Genomic DNA, 27,747 nt, shown 5'->3' with positions numbered 1-27,747 from the left:
CTCTTAGATTTTTTTTGCATTTTTTTTTTTTATTTTTTTTAGAATTTTTGACAAAAAAACGTCATATTTTTTTAAGAATTTTTGCTTAAAAAGAAATAATAGAGTATGATAACTGCTGTCACTATAGACCAAGAATACTTCTTCATCTCCACAACTATCAAGAGAAGGATGACTGTTAGTGGAGAATGATGACATGTAGGATGACATGATATGAAAATGATGATGTGGGAGTCATTGATCGGTGATGCTGTACATAATAGAGAAAAATTATTGATGTTCTTACAAATATTTTTAAAGAATTAAATATCGATTTCCTATCAAAAAGTCTGTGCACTTACTGTAGTTATTTCGTTAGATGCATATTAGATCCAATTCCAATCAGTACAGAAGCAAAACACATGAAGGAATGAAGCGCAATCACATGACAACATTGTAATATAGTGCAACAGTTTTAAGAACGTCTGACAAGAAAGAAATGTAGACATGGTTTTTTAAACCATCACAGTCACTAGTTTGCCTAATTGATTAGTTTTAAAAGTTTCTTAATACTATCATAACAGCTATAAGGTTTTGTGAAGGTTCTCAAACCCTCTACAAAACTTACTGGTTATCAAACTGTTACTTGGGAAGGCTTTTCTTTTGTGGACGTACTTGGGATTTCCAGTGAAATTTATGGTATTTCAGTTTCAAAGTATTGTTTTTCCACATCTACTAGAAGCTTGTAGTATAATTCTCTGTACGAAATAGACAAGGAAATAGATACAGGTCGGACTCAATTATTCGGAGTCGGATTCTGGCTCATTCCAAAATAATATCTCGCAAACGGAATGCTGTAAGAAGCTGAAATTTTGACTGATTACTAATCAATGAGGGATTGACAAAATTCCAGCTTAAGGCTCAAATGAGAATCGCATATTATCCAAAACTGGAAAAGCACTTTTCTCCAGAATGACGATAAAGTGAACAAAACCAGCGAGTCCGATTATTATAATTGATTTACTAAACAATAGGACATTCTTATTCTCTTCAATTTCTGCGTCATTTTGGGAAAAAGTGCTTTTTGAGTCCTGGAACATTTGCCATTCTCAATTGAGCCTTAATGGAGCATTCTGTTTCCCAGATATATGTTCGAAACGCATCAGAACCCGACTCCGGATAATCGAGTCCGACCTGTATATGAATTTGCTTGGATTTTTTTTATTTATTTATTAATTTTAGTTAAATTTCTGTTTTTTTTTTAATTCTATATCAAACCTCTTGAGACCTTTCCTGAAAATCTGCTTATTTTTAGTAAATTTAGTATAGCAGTTCAATGAAACTCGCTGAATGTCTAGTGAATTTTTTAAAAGTTCTAGTAAAAGTCTGAGAGTGTTTAGTGAAATCACCGCACAATGTAGTGCAGTTTGAAAATTTTTTCAAATTTTTTTGTGAAACTTGTATTTTTTAGCAAACTTTTCAGCTTCTTGTATTTTTTTTAAAATTACAGCAAAGTTTTTGATTTTTTTAGTGAAATGCTGGGAACAGTTTGTTTCTTTAGATGTTATAACAAAGTACTACATGGCATTTTAATTATTATTCACAGAAACTGTAGTGAAATCGGTGGTTTCAAATTCATCACTCAAGTTTTTTTATTGAGGTTTTTTTAGAAATCATGAAGTCATGTAAAAATCTTGAAATATTTAGTGTTAATCAAGAGCTGTCAAAACGGTTATTGTAGGGTACAAAATCCTGAAAATAGTAACTTAAAGAAAGGAAAAAAGCTAAATAAATGAAGCTTTTGACAATATTGGTAAGGAAGCGTATTTCCTTGTAAAATTTTCTGAAAAATTTCAATACGAACATTCCGGTAATTTTTATCGAAATATTATTTGAATAATTTATTATGAATTTTTGAGTATATTTATAAGAATTTCGTAATATGCTTGAAGGTAAGGTTCCTGCATTCCAGAATAATTTATATATTTTAAAATTTTCAAGTTTTTTCAAGTATGTTTTGCTGTACGAGCAAATCTGGCGCATGCCAATTAAGGGCAACTCTGACATGTGTACTCTAGTTACGTTTCGTCGGCGCAGTTGGTCGCTTGAGCGTGCGATCGAACCGAGCTCTTTACGCATACTGAATATAAACACTAGCAACACATACGGCTCGGTGCCCAGGTATGAGGAGTGCGCGTATAAGTCTCTGGGTGCTATAAAAACAAATCGCTCTCGCTTGTAGTTAGAAGGCACAAGCGCGAACGTGGTGATTGGTTGGCATCTAAGCCGAAAGAGAGATGCATTTGTACAAAAAGGAGTGTTCATGACATGGGCTCGGAGTCACTTTTGGGTTTCTATTCCGCCGAATCGTTACTTGTTCTGTGGTTAAGTTGCTTAAATCGCCGGTCCAGCGAAAATGGAGCGTGAGTTCAAATCCCGCCAGAACGCGTAAATTTTTTGTCTTTTAATTTTCAAGTTGTCGTAGTAGATTATGTAGTTGAATTTACACTTAAACCTACAATAACAATCTAGAGTGCTGTTTATGTAGGTAGATACAAGTCTCGAATATTTTCATAATGATGGTCGGTAAATAAAATTCTTGTTTTGTTTTACAAATTTCTGGAGTTCACTATGTGGTCAATTCTGGTAGGATTATCTGGGATATTTCAGATGAACTTTTGGTAAAATCTGTTCGGAAGGTGTAAGAATTTGCTTGGATACATATTTATCAAATTGTCCACATTTTTTCCAAGATGTTCATCAAGATGCATCAATGCACTTTAACACAAAATTGTCTAGAAAATGTGTGGTTTTCTCACCAGAATATTTTTTATAGAAAGTTGTACTATTGCGAATCTCCAGGGGTCTAACTAGAAGTCGAATTTTCTTGAGGAACGCTTTCAAGGTTTCCACTAGAAATCTTTCGGGCAGTCTCGTACCTTCAGAGATTATCATCGAATCGAAAATCGTTGGAGTCAGCAAAAAACGATTTTCTTCACTGGTCAACAACGAAACTGATAGTTACCAACCGTGATGATCGTGAATCAGGTGGGAAATAAATTATTTCATAAGAGTTCGTAAAACATTTCTGCAACAGCATTTGAAAAGGTCCCAAGAGGTCTTGTGCATTTTTTCGAGTGTTTTCCGTAGGAGCTAACAGCACCCCGCCCACTCAAACAAACACCATTATCAGAAAGGTTGATGTTTGCTCTTTTTGATAACGGTATTGGTTTGTGTGGATAAGTTGTTGGGGGTTCAGCTGCGGCGTGCAAAATAATTGTTTACCAATGCCCTTTTCAAATGTTGCTCGTGTTTTCCTCAAACTTTTTTCACTTAAATTGCTATATTTATCAATATCCAGAAAAGTTTCTATATTTTAAAAATAATTATAAAAAAAATATTATCAATGTTTTATGACTTTTGTTAAAATACTATTGAAAGTACCTTTTATCCAATAAGTCCAGTATTGCTTAGTTCAAATTGTTACCTGTAAGAAAAAAAAAGAGACATCGATTAGTAAATGAATCATCGGGATCTGAGATTTATTGTTGAAATTTTAGTGCAAAGCATGTAACCAAGCAATGTTTATTTGTGCTTTGAATGATACCTAAAATGACTACAAAACTGGATCCTTGCTGTATAATACAACGATAATTTGCTCTTCGTTTGAGTGCTGCTCATTTGAAATATCCACCACTAAATCTACTAAACAGCGTATCGAAATTCAAGTTATGGTCGTACTACCCGTCACCGGGTCTCCAGTTAGCCTAGTGGTTAAGGCTATGGATCGCCAATCCGGAGACGGCGGGTTCGATTCCCGTTCCGGTCGGGAAAATTTTCTCGACTCCCTGGGCATAGTGTATCATTGTACTTGCCCCACAATATACGAATTCATGCAATGGCGGGCAAAGGAAGCCCTTCAATTAATAACTGTGGAAGTGCTCAAAGAACACTAAATTGAAGCGAGGCAGGCCAAGTCCCAGTGGGGACGTAGAGCCATAAAGAAGAAGAAGAAGAAGAAGACCCGTCACTCGACCGTTACCTAGTCGTTATTCCTTTGCAAACCTACCAACTGACTTTCCAGAACCAATACCACACGGTCATAAAAACAACTTTCGAAGTTCTCGAAATCATCATCACAAACCGTCGCGAAACCAGATCCCTATCGTCGTCAGTGCTAGTTATCGCACCAACCAACACGATCATCGAAGAAGAGAACACTCAGTGAACTTTCCCGGTTCCAGTTCCAGGCCCCAAACCTGCTTGCATCAGCATTCAACATCATCGTCAGCAGTAAGCTGAAGCAACCGGCGTGGCGCAGCGATTACGATATGAATATAGAAAAAGAACACAACAAACAGCTATTCTCGCAGTCAGTAGTGCAGCACTGCAAAAATCTCCGCGCCGGCCAGGCCCGGTTGGACGGGTTGCTGTGCGTTTAAGGATGATGGTGGAAGTAGGGGGAGGTTGGTGTAAAATGAACTGTCGTGGTGAAATAATTCACTATGTTTGCGGTTTTGCCTTTGCATGGTTTCTAACCACTTGAATGTAACAATTCGTCACATAAATATTGTGAGCAACAGCATTTGGTATAATAGCTAGTGATCCAGTTTATGTCCCCAAAATGCTTTCATTTCTATTTCATTTTGTTGTTTTTGAGTACTTTGTCTCCTCAAACAAACAAAGTGTTAAGAAAGTTGTAGAAACGTTAAAAAATTGCAAATGATTTCGGCTCCGGTATGCTCATGTAGCGATTGGGCCTTCCAAATGAACGTCAAGCCAACGGAGAAGACGCTTAAATGTGTTTTTTTTTATATAAGTAAAACTGTCAAATACAGCCAGGGCCTGTGGCGTAGTAGCTACACGTTCACTTCATAAGTGGATGGTCATGGGTTTGATCCCAGCCCCGGCACTTGCAATTTTTCGCCAGTTGCTCTTCCCCCGAGAGCGACTGACACCTGACCCTCTTCTGAGCATATGCTCTAAAGGACCGGAAGCTTGGCTAACGGCAACTCATAATCGGACTGGAAAGGGAACAAGAGCCACACATCAACATCCTTGTGCTCATCATTCTACACATGGACAGGGTAGAAAAGTAACAGCAGCGTAAAGACAACCAGTTCGATATAGTAAATTAGAATAAAATACATTTAGGCGCTGTACAAAGTGCAAGTGCAGCTGCCAATTGGAATCGCTCACGCAGTGCCCTAGTGGACAAAAAAGATGTAAATTAGGTTAAGTGATTGAAGAATAAAAAAAACTGTCAAATTGTCTAAGTAAACATGTTTTGATACAGTCAAACTGAAACCTTACAAATGCTCATTACATCCATCTAGCGGAAAAATATAACTTATAACATTTACGCCTTAATGTATGCATTCAGGATCAGTATAGCAGTGACGCAATTCACTGTTAAACCGATGCGTTCAAATTAGACAAGATTTAAAACAACTTGGGTGACATTTTACCCCAACCTCCCCATCAAACTCTTGTTTACGTAACGGGACGCTGCTGCTGCGGCTGCGACAGCCAGTGGAGGCAGCGATGGCGGTTGCCGCACTGTAGATAAACATCCGCTGCTAAATATCCCCTTGCAAACCATTTTTCTCGCGTGTATCATCTCCGCCGTGTGATATTCGAGACTGAAAAGCAAAAACGGCTATTATGGTGCTAATCTGCTGAAGTCAGGAGGCAGAACACGCGTGAAATCAAGAAGTTGCATCTCGTCTCTTCGTTGTCAAGTTTGAAGCAAACAAAAAACTCAGATTTGTGCAATATGTGCTGACTGCAACTCTTCTCCTCGCTCAGATAAACAGACGTGTCTCATTCTACTCACTTTTCATCATTCTGTGTCTTCTCTCTGCAAGATCTGTTGCCAGTTGAGGGATGACTTGATTCAATTATGGGTAAATGCACTTGATGCGGAATGAATTATAGTTGTTGGCGGCTTAGCTAACCAACAAACAAATGACCTGAATTGGTACCGTTGACCTGCGCGGTTGTTAGGGCACTTTTAGGGATGGTCAGAATGACTTGTTTGCTTGAGTTAGTAGGATTATGATCTAATTCCCGTCTAGAAAAGTACTGACCAATAATAATCAAATTTATGCTTGCATCTCGCCTAACGCCTCATGGCCAATTTAGTATCACTTAGTAATTTATAAATTTGCTTTCTTATCATGTAAGAAAGTATTTTAAAAGAATCACAATTTCCTTAAATTAATAAGACTAAATAATTGTCCCACGAATTCTGTTTCCGTCTAGTCCACTTCTATTTTGGGCATAACCTGAATTCAATTCCTGGCATAATACGCCATCAAAATGCAGCGAAGAAATCCTTTTCTGTGGTTGTGAAATACGCAGAAAATCTACACACACACATACATTTGTTTGAATCCTCCCTAGACGAAGATAAACTTGTTGTTTGCAATTTAGGCCGATGCAAATATTTAATTTGTTTTGTCACCCCCCCCTTCAAAAATCCCAAAATATTGAAGGGGCGAAAAAAAAAACATGGCGTCCCATGACTCCATTTTCAATAGAAAAAATGTTTACAAGCAACTATTTTTCAATAGTTGAAAAATATTTTTTCAATAGTTGGTAAAATTTGTAATTTTTCAATAGTTTTTTTTCGTTTGTTCCTTATTTATTTTTGTCCCCCCCCTCGTACCCGATGAGAGGTCTCGGACATAAAAGAAAAATAATATTTGCATCGGCCTTATCGACGGGAAAAAAGTGATTAAATTCATTGAACAGCTTTTGTTGCATTCTACAGCTGTGACATCCAACTTTGAAGTGCCACGGAATTTTTGTGAGATGTGAATTGAAGGTTGATTAGATAAGTGAATCTGGTGAAGTGAAAATTGATCGACGATGAAGAACAATTTGGCTAGTTGCTGCTTTTGTGTGGTTGCCTTCGTCGTACGCAAAACTAGAAAAAAAAAATTCAACTCGTAAGTGAAATTGAGTGTATTTATTCGATTTCCAGTGCTATAGGGGCTGGTTATTGATAATCTACATCTTTTTGCTTCCATCTTGAGGCATTGGCAAAGGTAAGTTGGAATATCTTTGATCATTACCTTTTTTCGTCTGATATGACGGGAATCAGAGCATATGACGAAGTAAATTTCTACCCCAGTTTGAGCATGAGCATAGATGACCGCACAATTCGTAGTTGCTACTCCGTGATTGACCAGAGCAATCGAAATTGCACAAGGAACCAATGAATAGGGCTTGGGACTAGCTTACTATTCTCAATGTACACAGGTCGAGAGCTCTCAACTTTAATAAGGTCAATAACGGCGCCGGCCACGTCCTTACGGTCATCGAGGATGGAAGGGAATGTTAGTAAGACAAACGTTGTTATAAAGACCGCGACTCGCTGCATCTCCACGTTTGTCTCAGGAAGGATTTTTTTTGTTAGTAGGGTAAGGTACATTGTCAGTCCGGGAGTCACCTATGGTTGGTGATATGATTTGACAATGGATCAATATACACAAACCGCCGTTAACAACCGACCACTTTTCGACGCAAGAACTAGCCAAAAAGAAAATTCTATCGCGCGTCTCCACTCCACTAGGGAGCAGAAACCTTTAGTCTATTCCAGAGCGTTAATGATTAATCATAAATTTAATCATGATTAATGATTAAGATTAATCAAAAATCATTAATCATAATCACTAAAAAAAATTATTTAATCATTAATCTTAATCACACTGATTTCGCAATTTAATCATTAATCAGTAATCATAATCATAAGGAAAAAGAATTAATCAATCATTAATCATTCATTACCAAAAATGATTCACCATATACAATATATGATCCAACTTAAATTGGTTCAAATGCTGTTCTAAGTGTGATTCTTTTTTCAAAAATCTCCCAGACAAAGAAACTTTTACTTTTGAAACTTCAAAAATATTGTAAACAGCACAAAACCTTTTAATCATTTCCAGTTTTTATGATTGATTAATCATGATTAATCATGATTTTTAATCAATGAGCCGTTTTTAATCAATAATCATAATCAATAATCACAGATAAAACCAATTTTAATCATTAATCATAATCTTTATTCATCCTAAAAATCAAATTAATCATTAATCATAATCAATAATCACCGAAATTAGAATTTTAATTATCAATGATTAATCATGATTAAAAATTTTGTTAATCATGAACGCTCTGGTCTATTCCACACAGAAATACACTGAACGCGACTCACTTGTCGGCGCCCGGATTTTTTCTCGACCGGCGAACCCGAACTAACATTTTTCACTCTTTTGTGTAAATGCAAAAAAATGGAAGAAAATATTTATTATCAACTAAAAGTGTATTGGAAACTAGCGCCGATGGGAAGCGAAAAATTCGGAACCGACTCGAACCACGGCGCGCGCACACTCGTTCCGTCGTCGGAGCCCCGCAGAGAGAAGAAAGAAAAAAAAAATCGCAAAAATCTAGCAAAGCAAGCGCGCGAAATTTTGCTGCTGCCGAACTACCGCACACTACTCTAAATTTCTACCCCAGTTTGAGTAGATTTTCTCCAAAAATTTAAAAGTTATGATTATGAATAAGCCTTTTCCGTAGAAAACAGACATACCTCCCCATGATCCTAGCAACCTGCGAAAAATAAAACCTGACATCAAGAGCCATAAATCGTAGCAAGCGGAAAATCAGTTTTCATGTTTGACATGGTAACCACAATACCTACCACGCCACGGTGACACAGATGGCGGTACTGATGGCGCAGTGGAGGCGATACTGCAGCGCTGATGTGACTTCATCAACTATTGAAAAATCACCATTCACCACTCACCAGTCAGTCCGCGTTTGGTAGTGTGGTGGAGAGTTCCCCAGCTGCAGTAACCGCCACCGGACCGTAACGGACTCCGCAAGCCACCACCGGAGGCAACCCATTGAGGCATGACTTCCTGAGCCGTCGGTTGTTGATGCTATGACAACAACAGTCAACAGCGGCAGTCCCTGATGGACCACACAAACACCCGGCATGCTGCGATGGTTGGTTGGCCAGCTGCCGCTGGCTAGCCTACTGACTGGGCGCGACCGAAATGCACTGCTGTTGCCATTGCTGTTACTGGTGTAATAATATTACAAATAATTTATGACACCCAACTACCGCAATCATTAATTTTACAGCTGCTACCTACAGCATCACGTTCTGTGTGCTCCTCCTGCTCCTCTCGGAATGCTCGCGGCGATGGATGCTTGGGGAATGTCACGATTGGGTCGTCGTAGTATTGGGCACAATAGGATTCCCAATTCATAGATCTACTAAATAGGAATCGAGTTTGCCGTTTTTCTGTAGTTCGTACAACTATTCAGCGTGAAGAGTTCTGAAAACTACCAATCGCCCAATACTACATCTCCCAACAACTACTGAAAGAACGCATCAGATCCACCCCCACCGCTAACAATTCAATTAGGTGGGGGTCGTCGTGGCGAACCCGGCTTCCCCGGTCGCGAAAATGGGGAGACAATTTTCGCGCTTGATTAGCTCGCCGCCGCCACAGCCACAGAGACAGAGATAGTTCGCCTCCCAAATTATTCAAATCGAATCGGTTCGTATTTCCGCGCCGCCAACAAAATAGAACCTAATTTTCCGCCACTTCCGAACGAACGGTGCAGATATTCTCCCACTATACTGTACGATGATGCGAGAATCAAAACAAAATAAACCCTTTTGTCGACAGGCGCGGAATGTTGCCTGAAGTACAAGGTTTGGTTGGGGTCAGGGGTTCTCAACGTTTTTCGGAGCGTTACATCCCGAAAACAGTTTTCGCCAAAGACACGATCCTAAAAAAAACACTAAAGAATCTAACGTAGAATTTCCTGATCCCTGGAAAGAATTCCCGGACGTTTCTGAGAAAAATCCCCCAGAGGATTCTGGCAGGAATCCCTAGAGGATTCTGAAAATAATCCCCAGTGAATTCCGGGAAGAATCTCCAGAGAATTCCGGGTAGAATCCCCACAGGATTTTAGGTAGAGGTTAGAGGATTCCGGTAAGACTCTCCAGAGGAAGAATCCCCAAAAGATTCCGGGAAGAATTTACGCAGAGGTTCTGCAAAGATTTCACAGAGAATTCGGCAAAGAATCTCCAGAGGATTCTACAAAGAATCCCCAGAGGAATTTGCAGAGAATCTCCAGAGGATTCTGGAAAGAATCCCCAGAGGATTCTGCAGCGACTCCTCAGGTGATTTCGCAAAGATTCCCCAGAGAATTCTGCAAAGTATCCCCAGAGGATTCTGCAAAGAATCCCCAGAGGATTCTGCAAAGAATCCCCAGAGGATTCTGCAAAGAATCCCCAGAGGATTCTGCAAAGAATCCCCAAAGGATTCTGCAAAGAATCTCCAGAGGATGCTGCAAAGAATCCCCAGAGGATGCTGCAAAGAATCCCCAGAGGATGCTGCAAAGAATCCCCAGAGGATTCTGCAAAGAATCCCCAGAGGATTCTGCAATGAATCCTCAGAGGATTCTGCAAAGAATCCTCAGAGGATTCTGCAAAGAATCCCCAGAGGATTCTGCAAAGAATCCCCAGAGGATTCTGCAAAGAATCCCCAGAGGATTCTGCAAAGAATCCCCAGAGGATTCTGCAAAGAATCCCCAGAGGATTCTGCAAAGAATCCCCAGAGGATTCTGCAAAGAATCCCCAGAGGATTCTGCAAAGAATCCCCAGAGGATTCTGCAAAGAATCCCCAGAGGATTCTGCAAAGAATCTCCAGAGGATTCTGGAAAGAATCCCCAGAGGATTCTGCAAAGAATTCCCAGAGGATTCTGCAAAGAATCCCCAGAGGATTCTGCAAAGAACCCCCAGAGGATTCAGCAAAGAATCTCCAGAGGATTCTGGAAAGTATCCCCAGAGGATTCTGGAAAGAATCCCCAGAGGATTCTGCAAAGAATCCCCAGAGGATTCTGCAAAGAATCCCCAGAGGATTCTGCAAAGAACCCCCAGAGGATTCTGCAAAGAATCCCCAGAGGATTCTGCAATGAATCCCCAGAGGATTCTGCAAAGAATCCCCAGAGGATTCTGCAAACAATCCCCAGAGGATTCTGCAAAGAATCCCCAGAGGATTCTGCAAAGAATCCCCAGAGGATTCTGCAAAGAATCTCCAGAGGATTCTGGAAAGAATCCCCAGAGGATTCTGCAAAGAATTCCCAGAGGATTCTGCAAAGAATCCCCAGAGGATTCTGCAAAGAATCCCCAGAGGATTCTGCAAAGAATCCCCAGAGGATTCTGCAAAGAATCCCCAGAGGATTCTGCAAAGAATCCCCAGAGGATTCTACAAAGAATCCCCAGAGGATTCTGCAAAGAATCCCCAGAGGATTCTGCAAAGAATCCCCAGAGGATTCTGCAAAGAATCCCCAGAGGATTCTGCAAAGAATCCCCAGAGGAGTCTGCAAAGAATCCCAGAGGATTCTGCAAAGAATCCCCAGAGGATTCTGCAAAGAATCCCCAGAGGGTTCTGCAAAGAATCTCCAGAGGATTTTGCAAAGAATCTCCAGAGGATTCTGCAAAGAATCCTCAGAGGATTCTGCAAAGAATCCTCACAGGATTCTGCAAAGAATCCTCAGAGGATTCTGCAAAGAAACCCTAGAGGATTCTTGGAAGAATATCTAGAGGATTCTTCAAAGAATGCCCAGAGGATTCTGCAAATAATGTCCAGAGGATACTGCAAAGAATGCCCAGAGGATTCTGCAAAGAATCCCCAGAGGATTCTGCAAGGAATCCCCAGAGGATTCTGGCGAGAATACCTAACAACAAGAATCACCAATGGATTCTGGCAAGAATCCCCAATGGATTTTGGCAAGAATCCCCAGAGCATTTTGGCGAGAATCCCCAGAGGATTCTGTCGAGAAACTCCAGGGGATTATGGCGAGAATCCCCAGACGATTCTGGCGAGAATTTTTAAAGGATCCTGCGAGAATCCCCAAAGGCTTTCGGAGAAAATTCCCAGAGGGTTCTGGCGAGAATCTCCAAAGGATTCTGGCGAGAATCTCCAGAGGATTCCGGAGAGAATCTCCAGAGGATTCTGGGAATAATCCCCAGAGGAGTCTGGTACAAATTTCTAGAGCAATCCGGAAAGAATCCCCAGAGGATTCTGGGAAGAATCCCCAGAGGATTCTGGGAAGAATCCCCAGAGGATTCTGGGAAGAATCCCCAGAGGATTCTGGGAAGAATGCCCAGAGGATTCTGGGAAGAATCCCCAGAGGATTCTGGGAAGAATCCCCAGAGGATTCTGGGAAGAATCCCCAAAGGATTCTGGGAAGAATCCCCAGAGGATTCTGGGAAGAATCCCCAGAGGATTCTGGGAAGAATCCCCAGAGGATTCTGGGAAGAATCCCCAGAGGATTCTGGGAAGAATCCCCAGAGGATTCTGGGAAGAATCCCCAGAGGATTCTGGGAAGAATCCCCAGAGGATTCTGGAAAGAATCCCCAGAGGATTCTGGAAAGAATCCGCAAAGGATTCTGGAAAGAATCCCCAAAGGATTCTGGCAAGAATCCCCAAAGGATTCTGGATAGAATCCCCAAAGGATTCTGGATAGAATCCCCAAAGGATTCTGGAAAGAATCCCCAAAGGATTCTGGAAAGAATCCCCAAAGGATTCTGGAAAAAATCCCTAAAGAATTCTGGAAAGAATCCCCAAAGGATTCAAGAAAGAATCCCCAAAGGGTTCTGGAAAGAATCCCCAAAGGATTCTGGAAAGAATCCCCAAAGGATTCTGGAAAGAATCTCCAGAGGATTTTTGGAAGATTCCCCGGAGGATTCTGAGAAGAATCATCAGAGAATTCTGGGAAGAATCCCCAGAGGATTCTGGGAAGAATCCCCAGAGAATTCTGGAAATAATCCCCAGAGGATTCTGGAAAAAATCCCCAGAGGATTCTGCAAAGAAACCCTACAAGATTCTTGGAAGAATATCCAGAGGATTCTGCAAAGAATGTCCAGAGGATACTGCAAAGAATGCCCAGAGGATTCTGCAAAGAATCCCCAGAGGATTCTGCAAGGAATCCCCAGAGGATTCTGGCGAGAATACCTAATGGATTCTGGCAAGAATCCCCAATGGATTCTGGCAAGAATCCCCAATGGATTCTGGCAAGAATCCCCAATGGATTTTGGCAAGAATCCCCAGAGCATTTTGGCGAGAATCCCCAGAGGATTCTGTCGAGAAACTCCAGGGGATTATGGCGAGAATCCCCAGACGATTCTGGCGAGAATTTTTAAAGGATCCTGCGAGAATCCCCAAAGGCTTTCGGAGAAAATTCCCAGAGGGTTCTGGCGAGAATCTCCAAAGGATTCTGGCGAGAATCTCCAGAGGATTCCGGAGAGAATCTCCAGAGGATTCTGGGAATAATCCCCAGAGGAGTCTGGGACAAATTTCTAGAGCAATCCGGAAAGAATCCCCGGAGGATTCTGGGATGAATCCCCAGAGGATTCTGGGAAGAATCCCCAGAGGATTCTGGGAAGAATCCCCAGAGGATTCTGGGAAGAATCCCCAGAGGATTCTGGGAAGAATCCCCAGAGGATTCTGGGAAGAATTCCCAGAGGATTCTGGGAAGAATTATCAGAGGATTCTGGGAAGAAACCCCAGAGGATTCTGGGAAGAATCCCCAGAGGATTCTGGGAAGAATCCCCAGAGGATTCTGGGAAGAATCTCCAGAGGATTCTGGGAAGAATCCCTAGAGGATTCTGGGAAGAATCCCCAGAGGATTCTGGGAAGAATCCCCAGAGGATTCTGGGAAGAATGCCCAGAGGATTCTGGGAAGAATCCCCAGAGGATTCTGGGAAGAATCCCCAGAGGATTCTGGGAAGAATCCCCAGAGGATTCTGGGAAGAATCCCCAGAGGATTCTGGGAAGAATCCCCAGAGGATTCTGGGAAGAATCCCCAGAGGATTCTGGGAAGAATCCCCAGAGGATTCTGGGAAGAATCGCCAGAGGATTCTGGGAAGAATCCCCAGAGGATTCTGGGAAGAATCTCCAGAGGATTCTGGGAAGAATCCCCAGAGGATTCTGGGAAGAATCCCCAGAGGATTCTGGGAAGAATCCCCAGAGGATTCTGGGAAGAATCCCCAAAGGATTCTGGGAAGAATCCCCAGAGGATTCTGGGAAGAATCCCCAGAGGATTCTGGGAAGAATCCCCAGAGGATTCTGGGAAGAATCCCCAGAGGATTCTGGGAAGAATCCCCAGAGGATTCTGGGAAGAATCCCCAGAGGATTCTGGGAAGAATCCCCAGAGGATTCTGGAAAGAATCCCCAGAGGATTCTGGAAAGAATCCCCAAACGATTCTGGAAAGAATCCCCAAAGGATTCTGGAAAGAATCCCCAGAGGATTCTGGAAAGAATCCCCAGAGGATTCTGGAAAGAATCCGCAAAGGATTCTGGAAAGAATCCCCAAAGGATTCTGGCAAGAATCCCCAAAGGATTCTGGATAGAATCCCCAAAGGATTCTGGAAAAAATCCCTAAAGAATTCTGGAAAGAATCCCCAAAGGATTCTAGAAAGAATCCCCAAAGGGTTCTGGAAAGAATCCCCAAAGGATTCTGGAAAGAATCCCCAAAGGATTCTGGAAAGAATCTCCAGAGGATTTTTGGAAGATTCCCCGGAGTATTCTGAGAAGAATCATCAGAGGATTCTGGGATGAATCCCCAGAGGATTCTGGGAAGAATCCCCATAGAATTCTGGAAATAATCCCCAGAGGATTCTGGAAAGAATCCCTAGAGGAGTCCGGAAAGAATCCCCAGAGGATTCTGGAAAGAATCCCCAAAGGATTCTGAAAAGAATCTCCAGAGGGTTCTTGGAGGAATCCCCAGAGGATTCTGGAAAGAATCCCCAGAGGATTCTAAAAAGAATCCTCCAAGGATTCTGGAAAGAATCCTCAAAGGGTTCTGAAAAGAATCTCCAGAGGGTTCCTAAAAGAATCCCCAGAGGATTCTTGAAAGAATCCCCAGAGGATTCTTGAAAGAATCCCCAGAGGATTCTGGAAAGAATCTTCCAAGGATTCTGGAAAGAATCCCCAAAGGATTCTGAAAAGAAACTCCAGAGAATTCTTGGAAGAATCTCCAAAGGATTCTTGGAAGAATCCCCAAAGGGATTCTTGAAAGAATCCCCAAAGGATTCTGAAAAGAATCTCCAGAGGGTTCTTGGAAGAATCCCCAGAGGATTCTGGAAAGAATCCCCAGAGGATTCTGGAAAGAATCCCCAGAGGATTCTGGAAAGAATCCTCCAAGGATTCTGGAAAGAATCCTCAAAGGGTTCTGAAAAGAATCTCCAGAGGGTTCTTAAAAGAATCCCCAGAGGATTCTTGAAAGAATCCCCAGAGGATTCTTGAAAGAATCCCCAGAGGATTCTGGAAAGAATCTTCCAAGGATTCTGGAAAGAATCCCCAAAGGATTCTGAAAAGAATCTCCAGAGAATTCTTGGAAGAATCTCCAAAGGATTCTTGGAAGAATCCCCAAAGGGATTCTTGAAAGAATCCCCAGAGGTTTCTGGAAAGAATCCCCAGAGGGTGCTGGAAAGGATCTCCAGAGGATTCTGGAAAGAATCCCCGGAGGATCGTGCGAGAAGTTGCTAGAGGATTCTGGGAGGAATCCCCAGAGGATACTGGGAAGAATCCACAGAGGATTCTGGAAAGAATCCCTAGAGGATTCTGGAAAGAATTCCCTGAGGCTTCTGGAAAGTTTCCCCAGAGGATTCTGGGAAGAATCCCCAGAGGATTCTGGCAAGAATCCCCAGAATCCCCTGAGAAGTACGATAAGAACCCGCAGAGGATTCTGGGAAGAATCCCCAGAGAATCCTGGGAAGAATCTCTGGAGGGTTATATTAAATATTGGTGAGCTCGTTTCATACAACTAATAAATGCGAATATCAGCAATATTTTGCTTTACGATTACCGGACATTCTCGCAAGATCCACTCTTCACGTATTTTCTGGGGATCCTGGAACTCTGAACCTCCCATCAAGGGAAAAATTCATCCCTGATTGAAAACCACTGCCTAAGACGCACAGCCTCCGGCTTGCGTCCGCTAGCAGGTGCAACGCGGCATTGAGGACGGCAGCGCTAATGCAAACTCTATTGTCGAAAATCAATATTGAATGAAGCGTAACAGCGAAAAACGTGTTTCCATTCGGTAGTACCTAGGTGGTGCGAATAGAAACGGGTTTATTTTTCAAGCTAACTAACACACACCTACACACTCCCGGCGCACAGCTTGTAAACACGCACGAGCGTTCAATTTTCTTGCAACCACCTCTCTCAGCGCGGTTGTCAAACACGCCGTCGCGACGCTGTTCGGAAATGGTAAACATGATCAATCCACCAACATTCCGATTTTGTTCTCGTGTTCAAAGTTTATTATTTTCCATTCGCGATGGAAATTTTGATGGATAGTTGTTACAAAATTAGCTAAAATAGGCTCAAAACAATGTTTATCCTTCTCCTCGCTTTCCAACGGCTTGACAGCGGCAAATGGAGATATCGTGACAACAGTTTTGATTATATCCGCAGCACCTAGATAACAATACTCTTCAATCAATCACACAGGTTCAACAAGGTTTAACATAACCTCTACCTTCAATGTTTGGCTCCCGATGTTTGGCTCCCGATGAGAGAGCATATTGAGTCAGTCCGCGACACCCAGGGTAGTACGTGGCTTGTTACCTACCCTCCGGGTCTCGGTTGCCAAATCGAACGCCTCGTTGCTTCGCCACAGGAGATGATAAATGGGCCGCATTTCTGGCAACACTGTTCGCTCCTCTAGGTCAGCTCTTTTTCCGAAGCGAAGATAATAAACAAATGTTGCCGGCACAGCATTATCGTCGGTAAAACGCATTCATCGCATGATTTGCATTCTCGGCGAATGTGGCAAGCAGTGGCGAACCTCATCATCCGAATCGGCGGAATTTCGGTGGATCCTAATTAATTAGTTTTAACACTGCTCGACGGTCGGTTGGTTGGCGGCCAGCCAACCGACGTGCCAAAGTTATCAGCAATCAATCGAGTTTTCCAATGATTCCAATCGAGTCTGAGGTCCAGCTGCGGTTTGAACAGATGATGGCGCGGAGTTAAGGTCCGAACGTAATGCGTACGATACGGCGGCATCAAGTGAGTTGACACTAGCGTCGAGTCGATACCGTTACATTACGTTTAGACCTTTACAGCTGTGTCAGCGATAGACAAGATCGTAATCAGCGACGCGGTCCGTTGTAAACTACACGCTTCCAAACGCGCTGTTATAAAGGCAATTAGTTTCAAACAGAGATTCGAACACGCCGAAATTTTATGGCTTCGCGTCGTCGGTTTTCATGGCATACTTTGTTTACCTCAGCGCAAGCCCTGTGTGTCAGTCTGTGTGTGTGTCTAATGAACTCGTCGAGTCTGCAAGGTTAATTAAAATTTGAGAAAAAAAAGCTGCCACTCTAAACGCACCCCTCTCTAATGTGGATGGAGTGTGAATGAGGTACGGCGCAGCAGCTTTCCAGGTGGTGGTCTGGTTTGCTTTTAGTGTTGTGACCCAAAATATGCACTCATTATGGGCACGCGAAAAGTTTCACATGCTTTTCTGCGGCGTTAGCGCCGCCCGCCCGTAGAAGGTCGAAACATTGGCGAAACAACAGTCAGCGGTTGCGTGTGCTTGGGAAGAGCTGATTCACACAATCACAATCAGGTGGGAGCGAAAGGTTGAAAGGGAATCGAGATCTTATCAGAAGATGTGGGAAATGCGAACGCAATCGAGATTGTTTACCGTGGGTGTAATGCCCGGTCGTCACCCAGTCGTAACACCTGAGTTGACATAACCAATTTCAGATTTGAGAGTGTTTTTTTTTTTTTCGTGTTCCACACTCTTTCGTATTCTGGGAAGAATCCTCATAAGATTCTGAACAGAATTCACAAAGGTTTCTGGGAAGAATCTCCAAATCCTATAGGATTCTGGGAAGAATCAGCAGAGGACTCTGGGAAGAACCCCCAGGGGATTCTGGGAAGAATTCCTAGAAAAAACAGGGAAGAATCATAGAGGATTTTTGGAAGAATCCCTGAGTGTTCAGGGGAAATCCCCAGCGGATTTTGGGAAGAATCCCCAGAGGATTCTGGGAAGAATCCCCAGAGGATTCTGAGAAGAATCTCTAGAAGGTTCTGGAAAGGATCCACAGAGAATTTTGGGAAGAATCCCCAGAGGATTCTGCAGAGAGTCCCCAGAGGATTCTGCAAAGAATCCCCTGAGGATTCTGGGAGGAATCCCCAGAGGATTCTGCAAAGAATCCCCAGAGCATTCTGCAAAGAATCCCCAGAGCATTCTGCAAAGAATCCCCAGAGCATTCTGCAAAGAATCCCCAGGGGATTCTGCAAAGGATTCTGGGAAGAACTGCCAGAGGATTCTGGGAACAATCTCCAGAGGATTCTGCGAAGAATCCTCAGAGGAATCTGGGAAGAGTTCCCAGAGGATTTTGGAAAGAATCACCAGAGGATACTGGGAACAATCCCCGGAGGATTATGGGAACAATCCCGAGGATTCTGGGAAGTATCTCCAGGGGATTCTGAAAAGGACCCCCAGATGATTTTGGAAAACTCTTCAGAGGATTCTGGGAAAAATCCCTGGAGGATTCTAGGAAGAATCCCCAAAGGATTCTGGGAGAAATCCCCAGATAATTTTGGGAAGAATCTCCAAAGGATTCTGAAAAGAATCCCCAGCGGATTCTGGAAGAATCCCGAGAGAATATTGGAAAGAATCACTAGAAGATTCTAGGAAGAATCCCCAGAGGATTCTAGGATGAACGCCTACAGGATTCTGTGAAGAATCTCCAGAGTATTCTGTGAGGAATCTTAAAAAGATACTGGAAAGTATCCCCAAACGATTCTGGGAAGAATCCCCAGAAGATTCTGGGAAGAATCCTCAGAGGATTATAGGAAGAATCCCTAGAGAATTCTGGGATCTATCTCCAGGGAATTCTGGGAAGTATCTCCAGAGGATTCTGGGAAGTATTCCCAGACGATTCAGGGAAGAATCTCCAGAGGATTCTGGGAAGAATCTCCAGCGGATTTTGGGAAGAATCCCCAGATGAATCTGGGAAGAATCCCTAAAGGGTTTTGGGAAGAATCCCAAGAGTATTATAGGAAGAATCCCTAGAGAACTCTGGAATATATCCCCAGGGAATTCTGGGAAGTAACTCCAGAGGATTCTGAGAAAAAACTCCAGAGGATTTTGGGAGAAATCTCCAGAGGATTCTAGAGAGAAACCCCGGAGAACTCTGGGAAAAATACCCGGAGGATTCTGGGATGAATCCCCGGAGGATTCTGGGAAGAATCCCCAAAGGATTCTGGGAATAATCCCCAGATGATTCTCGGAAGAAATCCCACAGTATTTTGATCAGAATCTCCAGAGGATGTTGGGAAAAATCTCCAGAGGATTCTGGGATGAAACTCCGGAGGATTCTAAGAAAAAATATCCAGAGAATTTTGGGAAGAAACCTCGGAGGATTCTGGGAAGAATCCCCGGAGAATTCTGGGAAGAATCTCCAAATGGTTCTGATTCCTCAAAGTATCCCCAGAAGGTCCTGGGAAAATCTCCAGAGAATTCTGGGAAGAATTCCCGAAAGATTCTGGGAAGAATCTTCAAAGGATTCTGGAAAGAATCCCCAGACGATTTTGGGAAGAATCTTCAAAGAATTCTATGAAGAATCGTCAGAGGATTCTGATTCCTCCCAAATTCCTCAGAGAATTCTCGGAAGATATCCGTAGTCTGGGAAGAATTCCCGAAGGATTCTAAGGATTCTGGGAAGAATCCCAAGAGGATTCAGGAAAGAATCTCCAGAAGATTCTGCAAAGAAACCCCAGATGATTCTGAGAGGAATCGCCAAAGGATTCTGGAAAAAATCCAGAGAGGATAGTGAGAAGAATCTGCAGAAGATTATGGGAAGAATCCCCACAAGGTTATGGGAAGAATCTCCAAGGGATTCTGGAAAGGATCTCCAGAGGATTCTGGGAAGAATCTCAGAGAATGCTGTGAAGAACCTCCGATGGATTGTGGGGAGAAACCAAAGAGGATTCCTGGAAGAACCCCCAGAGGATTCTGAGAAAAATCCCTAGAAGATTCTGAGAAAGATCCCTCGAGCGTTCTCGAGGATTCTGGGCAGAATTCCAAGAGGATATTGGGAGAATCCCCAGAAGATTTTGCAAAGAATCCCCAGAGGATTCTGGGAAGAATTCTCAGAGGACTCTTGGAAGAATTAACAGAGGATTCTGATAGAAATATCCTAAGCATTCTGAAATCTGTAGAGGATTCTGGGAAAAAAGTCCAGATGGTTCTAGGAATAATTTTCAGAGGATTTGAGAAAAATTCCCAGAGGATTCTGAAAAAATCCTCTGAGGATTCTGGGAACAATTCAAAGAGAATGCAGGGAAGAATTCTTAGAGTACAGCAGAGCGCAATTTTTTCCTGGATATGTTATGTCGCACGGGAAAATCGCGTACTATAAATCGACAAAACGAGTCATAATTTAGAGAAAATCAAGAAAAATTAAGAAATCACGACTCATTTTACCGCAACATGGTTTTTGATGAAGCAAAGTGGCAGCTTGGATCATGAAATCATGAAGCACGTACACAAGAATCATGATCTATATTTATGTACACATAAGCATTATTCATGATTTTAGTGTCTATCGTTTGTAATTACAACTATGATATCTTTCAGTATCTTTTATTTATGATTTCAATTACCACATGTAAACATTTGCATGCATGTAGGGTCATGACTCCATGAAGTACGGACACTGGAATCATGTTTACGTACACATAAGCGTTATTCATGATTCCAATTTCTTATGGTAAAGGAGCCAAGTTGAGTCATGATATCATGATGCATGCCAAATACAATCATAAACGAAGTTTATGAAAACATAAGCATAATTTATGATACCAGTATCTTTTTTTTATGTTCCCATTTACCATTTGAGAAGATTGGCGGGTTGAATCATAATATCATGAACAATGTTCATGATAACGTTAACATAGTTCATGATTCTATTATCTGTCATTTGGAATTACACTTTTGAGTTCATAAAGCGTCACCCGTCACTTAAGTGTAACATTCTTCTATTCCGGTAATAAATCCCTTCAGCCTCAACCAAACGCGCTCAGGATTTCGCCATACCCATCACAACATCACACCGGCACACATTTCCCGATCCCATTACTAATGGATATTGATGACCGGCCATCATTCTGGCGGGATGTTCTCAAAACCGTCGTCGTCGTCGTCAGCGCAGATCTTCCCGGGGAAATGTTGCACCCCAAACAGGGAATAACTTAATTACCCCGTCAGCCAGCGTCGCTCGCATCTGTCAAGCGAGCGATAATGATGCCGTATGGAGACAGAGAGGAATCCATCACTCTTCATCTGGCACCGTGGCAGTGATGGTTCTGTGCTGGTGACGCTGGCTGCTGGCAGCAGTTGTCTTTGCTGCAGCCTGCACAGATGGCGCTCAAAATTGAATTGTGGCGTGCGCCGTCGATGTTAATCAGGAGCTGATAACCGACGAAGGCTGGATGCTGCTGCTCCCGGTCCTGTTTGTGATTATTTGCAATTATTTGTGTCGTCGAGGATGCCGTTGCCGATGGCTAGCTCATTCAGGATGAAAAGATGTTTTTAAAAATTTACCACGCGACACGGTTTTAGTATCCGCGTAATCGAATTCGACGGAAATTGATCAATGAACTTTTTTCTTTGTAATGAAATTTTTCGTTGACTTGATGGATTCTGTGGGAATAACGAGTAATGGTCACTCAGTCGTCACTTCCACTTGGTCACTTCCTGTTGGTAGTTTTCCGTACTGGAATGTAGCATATAGAGAGTCTAGTTCTCGATCGGTGTCATATTGGTGAGCTCGTTTTAAACTTAGCTTAGAAGTAGTATGGAACGAGCTCACCAATTAATCTGAAAAGGGCTTTTCACTTATTGGCTGATAAAACCACCACATAAACGAAAAGTGAACAATCGAAAAAAATTGAATCGAATCTGACAGCGGTAAACTTTGGCTTTCGCTCCATCTCAATCTGAACTCCATATTGGTGAGCTCGTTTTATATTACTCAAAAATGTAAAACTCTTTATTTTAGAAAAAATAAAGTTGGTGAGCTCGTTTTATATTACTTAAAAATGTAAAACTCTTTTTTTTAGAAAAAATAAAGTTGAATGACCGTAAATTAATAAGAATTTATCAAATTTTGTAGGCTTTGCTGGCATGTCTCTTTCAGTTGCATTTGAACTCATCTCTTTATCGGTACATACCATGCTTTGTTTTAACTTAGCCCTTTTTGATTCCAACTCTAACGCGTTTTGATTCTCTTAGACAACTTTTCCAAAAACCGGATAAACATTGTTTTTCACTCAAATCCCCGCACGCAATCCATCCCTTTTAATCGCTTCCGACCACCCGTAGAAAAACGGGGAAATTCGTATCCTGGGATGAGTTTAATAATTTATGACCGCTCGTTCGCCACCGTTGTTGGCTGCGGCCAACTTTTCTGCGTTCTAGAGTAGCATCCCTTTTTCATAAAAATCCATTTTTCATCACTCTCCAAGGGGCCGCGCAGCAACCCTTTTCTCTCAGCAACCGCTAATTATTCAAAGTCCCCATGAAGTCTCCCTCATCCTCTTCGCGGTTCAGGGTAGGACGTTTCTGCAACGGTGGCACCACACAATTTTCGTAAAATTTTGGCTAATTTTCACCCCTGTATGGGGTCACACGAATTTCGGCCAACCATCGCCATCCTCCACGCCAGGAAATGACCGTCCTCATGATGATACAACTTCGCCAGCACGAAATCATGGGGCGGTAAAATCATCAGGTGCTATGAGAAGCACCTTTGAACGGACTGATCGAAATCATAGTCGCAATCGCAATCCGGTTTTGTTAAAAGAATACTGCCTTATGGTCACTCAGCCGTTACTGAGACGTTGCTCTCTACTTGTTTAGTACCCTGTTCTCAAAAATGAGTATCGAAGATGGAAAATAGCTTCTAAGATGATAGATTACGAAATGGTGAGCTCGTTCCATACTATTATTCCATATTCCATATTCTAAGAAAATTGTTTCAAAACCGAAATTGCTTACTTTCTATTGAATAACTAGACTGTCGTTACGTGGACGTTTACTGTGAAGGATAATTAATTTGAGCGATTAGAAGAACATTTCCGTGAACATCATGGCTGATTATTAAGTGGTGAGCTCGTTCCATACTATTATTCCCATATAAGAAGATAATAGTTTTCGTCTATTGTTCTCTCGAGTTTTGATGTTCAGGTCAACTAAAATTGGAAAGTTTTCTGAAGATCAGTGGAGAGCTCCCGGAAATACAAACATCTGGTCAGTGCATCAGGGGCATTCGGAATCCTCAATCTACTCCAATCTCAATAACAACCAAAACTGCTTTGTTCCTTCCATGAATCCTAGCGAAGAAGATCCATATCCTTCGTAAGCTTTGTCCAAAATCCATTACCAAAAGTACACTCATTTATCTCCATTTTCTTTGATTCAACCTCACAGCTCAGTTTACACACACCCTCGAGCTAACAGCTCGGCTCGGACCGAAGGATCCGTATCTTAAAGAGAGAGAGAGAGAGAGAGTTAGAATTCTTGAAAGCACGTAGTGCACCCTTCTTTCGCGTCTTCCTCTTCGCCTCGTTTGAAATAACTTTTGATAAAGGTCCGAGACACAGAATTCTTGCCCCAATTACTTCGGTATTTCAAGCGAGCAGGAAAAAAACCCGATCCGATGAAACACTCGATTTACATTGCTCTATTTGCATTCCGATCATCGCCAGCAGCGTGCACGGATGAAAGGTATAACACCTACTTCCGCTCTCGTTGTGCGTTTCCGTGGCCCTTTTCAGAATTGCAGTAAATCCTACCAAACTCAACTCCGGCGCTGCTGACTGCACTACTGGTTCGCGAAGCCCCGCGAGAAAGCGTAATTAATTCCGTGTACTGAATAGAGGAAAGCTTTTTTGTTTTGCGTTCCGTTTGTGTGTGCATTGTTGTTCCAGTTGAACGAGTTAAACAAATGATCCGAATGGAGGGCTGCCTGCTAAGGTACAGTACAGATGGAAGAAAGCGTGCCCAAATAGTAGTACCAACCGATCGAATCGACAGCTGTGCCGTGCCAGACGGTCGTCGCAGTTACGCCTAAGCGTTGCAATTGCAAATTGGGTCTTTCTTTTCCCCGCAGATTTGGATTTTGGATCTTTCTGTGTGAACCGGGGTTCGATTGAATCATAAACTTCGCGCGAAGCCCGTCCCATCCATCAATCGTACGGAACGAGAAGAACGACGAACCCTTCGCGGATAATTACCGGGGGCGTTCAAAATTTGTCTGCTCGCATTTCCGATGCCCCGATGCTGTTCCCTCGCTTGGTTGTATGGTGGCGAACCAACTTTTTTTGTTGACCGTTAAAATCAAGAGCGGCGAATTTTCGGTTTCGGAGCGATACCTACTTCCTCTCGGTTCTCTGTCCACCGACCGAGTGGACAGTGGAAAAAGTGACTTACATTACGTCAAAATTTTCGTTTTGCTGTCATCGCATCCGAACTCATGTATTTTACATTCATTCCGTGTCAAATGACAAGATTTTGGTGGCTGTCATCCGTTACAGTTAGTAAAGTTAATTCGTTACGCTAGATGTTCCTAGTAGTATTCTGAGTTAACTAACGGTTATGAAGAGTAAACTTAAGTTTTTAAACTGATTTGAAACCTTCACAAAACCAAAAATGTTACTTGGCGTGAACGTGTCCAATAAAATTAAAGTCCAGATTAATTGTTTGGTTTTTCATAATTCTCGTCAACATTTTAGAATGTATCAATCCGGACGTTATTGAAGTTGTTCAGATGTTCAACATCCGGATTCAAGGAAGTTCAAAGTAATCAGAAATACCAGTCTCATATTTTATAGTATCTTCTCTTTCTGAATTTCTTTCGAACTATTATAAATACAGAAAGTTCTCCAATTTCTCCTGGTTACTCTGGTATAATTTATTGGGAAATTTTCCATTGATTATCCAAGAATTTACAAAACAATTGTGCAAAATTTAAAGCATCAGTTGTTTTAGGAGAATGCTACTTCAAAGGTTTTTTTTTCATTACAAATCGCAAAATTTTTTAATTATCCAAGAATTTACAAAACAATTGTGCAAAATTTAAAGCATCAGTTGTTTTAGGAGAATGCTACTTCAAAGGTTTTTTTTTTCATTACAAACCGCAAAATTTAAAAAAAAAAAAAAATATTCGAGACATCTCATCAGAAGTTACTTTAGGAATTTATCAATGTTTTTCTTCTTCAAGATTTTTTCTTAGATTCGTTGATTTTTTTTTCGGAAATTTTTCAAAATCATAACTCCCATGAAAGCCGGGGCCCGTGGCGCAGTGGCTACACGTTCGCTTCATAAGCGGATGGTCATGGGTTCGATCCCAGCCCCGGCACTTCGTCAGTTGCTCTTCCCCCCGAGAATTGACCCTCTTCTGAGCTCTCATAGCTCTAACGGACCCGGATAATTGGATATCGGCGAACGGCAACCCATAATGGACGACCCCCAATCGGACTGGAAAAGGAATAACAGCCACACATCATTTCATCATCGTGCTCATCATTCTACCAAAGACAAGGTAGAAAAGTGAAAGCAGCACAAAGGCAAACCAGTTCGATATAGTAGAATAAGAATATAATAGAATACATTTAGGCGCTGTACAAAGTGTAAATGCAGCAGCCAATGGGAATCGCTCACGTAGTGCCCTAGTGGACAGAAGAGCTGTAAAATAGGTTAAGTGGTAAAGAATAAAAACTCCCATGAATGACTTTCAGAAACTCTGGTAGAAAGAACATCAATAATCAAGTCTGAAATAATTTACGCAATAAATTAAAATTATCAAGTTATGTATTCTCAAAAAAAAAATGCTCGAAGAGTCACCAATAAAATTACTTATCTATTCTGGCAACCCTGCTGCGTTAAGAAGCTGTGTTTTTGTTTTGTGCTATCTGTTTTCCGTCGAATTTCGTCGTAATCACCACCCACAATTGTTTTCCGCCACATCATTGAACCCGCAACAGCCCGATCCAAACGCAACACAAATTGTTTGCTGCATTCAGTCAGGTAGGATTAGTGAAATTACATTTTCCGAGCCGGCTTGAGTGTGGTATGAGAAACCGTCCACTCCGCCATAGCCCAATATAAACCGTCTCCCACCTCGCCGCTCTCCACCTGCACTGCTATCGCAACTTTGTGCACCGTACCGCTCGGCCCAAACATAAACAAGCCCACCAGCTGGTACTCCCGCCTAGCATCACAGTCCAATTTCGTACTCAATATCGATCACATCAACTCACCTGTACAATTCATGCCAATAGAAAACGCCTGCTTCTTCTGATCTTCTCATTCCGTAATCCGAAAAACCCACCGGAGCTTCGCCAAGACTCAATTTTCGCATAGCTGGAAATCATCAACGCCGTCATTTCATCCCGGATCGCAAAGGTAAACAAGGATTCAGCACCTCTTCTTGGTTTGAGTTTGTGTGAGTAGAACGAAATCAGAGAAAAATCAACCGCACATTGAGTTGTCCAAAAAATGTCTCACGAAACCTAATGCAAGCCTATCCATATACGGGAGAACAAAAGATGTTTACAAAGTTCTTACAGATAGATTAACACGGGAAATCTGAACACAAACCACTACCACACAGGAATTTGGATTGGTCAATTGTTTGATGATCAGTCAACTTCACTTCGCTGTCATCGTTTGAGCTAGTGGCGCCATCTGTTTGTCAACGCTTGAGTTATCATTAGACTATCTTCATCGTTGGCGTTATAGCACAGGGTAGCTAAATCACACCATGGCATGTTCTGAAGTTTGTCACAGCTGCGCTCGCAGTATGAATGCTGCTGAAGTTGTCTGTCGCGGTTTCTGCAAAGCAACTTTCCACTTCAGTTGTGCGAACGTATCAGAGGAGTTGTACAATGAAGCTTTGGGAAAGCCCGCTTACTTCTGGATGTGTCCTGGCTGCCGTGAAATAATGGGCAATGCACGTTTTAAAAATGCTCTATCATCGATGAATGCTGCAACCATCGAAGTCAACGATACTTACCAGAAGCTGATCGAGGACATGAAGAGTGAGATAAAAGACAGCCTGATTGCCGAAATCAGACAGGAGATCAAAGGAGGGTTCAACATGTTATCTCCAGCGGTGCTATCTCCACATCCTCGCTTCTTCAACTTTAATAATCAAAACCCACCGAAAAGAAGGCGTGACGACGAAGCTTCGACATCCGACCAACCGTCAAAAATTCTGCGTGGTGTTGGTTCATCCATAGCCAACGTTGCAGCTACTCGTGTGGATAGACCTGTAGACCAATTTTGGGTATATCTTAGCAAAATATCACCCGAAGTTTCTGAGACTGACGTAGTGAAACTCGTTAAAGATTGCCTCCATACTGATGAAGTTGACGTTAAGTCGTTGATACCGAGAGGCCGGTCTCTGTCGACCCTATCTTTTATTTCATTCAAGGTAGGAGTCAGCCGTGAATTGGAAACAAAAGCTATGGATCCTATGTCGTGGCCACAAGGGATTGAATTTCGAGAATTCATCGAGGAGGAAGGACGAAGGCCACAGAATTTTTGGAAGCCGATGCCGAGTGTAGATTCGGGTCCGGTGCTCAGCTCGTAGAGCCCACCGCAGTTGATTCAATCAGTGCCTTCAATATGCTGCCACCGCAGCCT

The 27,747-nt window shown here is 42.3% G+C and overlaps 2 protein-coding genes across 15 annotated transcripts in view; one reads left to right on the top strand and one right to left on the bottom strand.

Moving 5' to 3' along the window:
* The window catches only part of LOC109402620 (protein toll), a 393,806-nt gene that overhangs the window by 100,330 nt on the left and 265,729 nt on the right, over positions 1–27,747 (bottom strand). The window lies entirely within an intron of this gene.
* The window catches only part of LOC109406602 (cation-independent mannose-6-phosphate receptor), a 236,869-nt gene that overhangs the window by 168,621 nt on the left and 40,501 nt on the right, over positions 1–27,747 (top strand). The gene's annotated exons all lie outside the window — the stretch shown is intronic.

The sequence above is a fragment of the Aedes albopictus genome, chromosome 1 (assembly GCF_035046485.1).
Source record: "Aedes albopictus strain Foshan chromosome 1, AalbF5, whole genome shotgun sequence".
NCBI lineage: Eukaryota > Metazoa > Arthropoda > Insecta > Diptera > Culicidae > Aedes > Aedes albopictus.
Note: the sequence above shows the minus strand (reverse complement) of the source record. Positions and strands in the feature narration are given on the sequence as shown.